At 44.4% G+C, this 1,021-nt stretch overlaps 1 long non-coding RNA gene across 1 annotated transcript; it reads right to left on the bottom strand.

Annotated features, from left to right (window-relative positions):
* Positions 1-70: 70 nt before the first annotated feature.
* LOC130588707 (uncharacterized) lies at positions 71-890 on the bottom strand. Its single transcript, XR_008967009.1, has 3 exons — positions 772-890; positions 611-698; positions 71-156 (listed from the first exon to the last, which is right to left on the bottom strand). It is a non-coding gene; the product is annotated as an uncharacterized LOC130588707 (long non-coding RNA).
* Positions 891-1,021: the final 131 nt, after the last annotated feature.

Genomic DNA, 1,021 nt, shown 5'->3' with positions numbered 1-1,021 from the left:
AGAAATCGATGTTTTTGTGTACATTAACACCCTCCAGGCTCAGCCCACTCCCCACCCATCCCAAAATCGGGGATTTGGGGGGGGTCTCACCCGTCTCACAGTCCCAGAGCCGACAGCTGTTATCTGCAGAGCCCGTCAGGACGTGCCTCGTGTCCCCTGCGCCACCAGTCAGGGAAAAGCAGCCCCAAATTCCACTCAAATCACATTTCCACACCCAATTAAAAAGGTTTTTTTRGGGTAAAATCGTGGGAATGGCAATATTTTAATAAAAACATAGAGTCCATTAAAAAATTGCACATTTTTACAGTGAAATTTGAAGGGAAAGGCTCTGATTTTTGCAGAAAAAAACCCAAGATTTTAAAAAGTTTTTTAAACTTTTAAGATTTTCAAAATTTTAAACTTTTAAAATTTTTAGAAGTTTTTTAAACACTACTGACCATGGAAAATCTTCCAAAACACAATCCATGATATTGYAAATATCAGGGAGAAAAAAATGGGGGAAAAAATGGGAAAAAGAAGAGTTAAAGGCGTCTTTTTGAGAGGAAAAAGTAGAGCATGAATCACGCGTTAAAATATGGGAAAAAACCGGTTTTTTGGGATCAAAGGATACAATCGGCATCCACGCACCACACAGCTCCCGTGTGCCCATTGTAAGTTCCCAACCTCTCCCCGTTCACCGAATACCACACGTTGACGATCTACGCAAAAAAAAAAAAAATTATTAAAAATTAATTATTTAATTACAGGGGGGGAGGAGGGAGGAGAACTCACGGGATCTTTGGCCACGGTGAACARCAGATCTCCCTCGCGGTTATATTTGATCTGCGTGATGGAACGCTCGTGGCCTTGCAGCAGAATCGGCTTCTGGAATTAATAATTTAAAAAAAAATAAATTAGTGAAGTGAGTGAGGGGGATAAGGGGTGAGGCGGGAAGGGGAGAACGCGGCCCCCGGTCCGGAGCTCCTGGGGTGCGGGGGGGCGACAAAGTCGCCCCCCCGCACCCCAGGAGCACCGGACCGGG

Source organism: Malurus melanocephalus, unplaced genomic scaffold (genome assembly GCF_030028575.1).
Source record: "Malurus melanocephalus ecotype Western Australia unplaced genomic scaffold, MMel_1.1 scaffold_10479, whole genome shotgun sequence".
Classification (NCBI taxonomy): domain Eukaryota; kingdom Metazoa; phylum Chordata; class Aves; order Passeriformes; family Maluridae; genus Malurus; species Malurus melanocephalus.
Note: the sequence above shows the minus strand (reverse complement) of the source record. Positions and strands in the feature narration are given on the sequence as shown.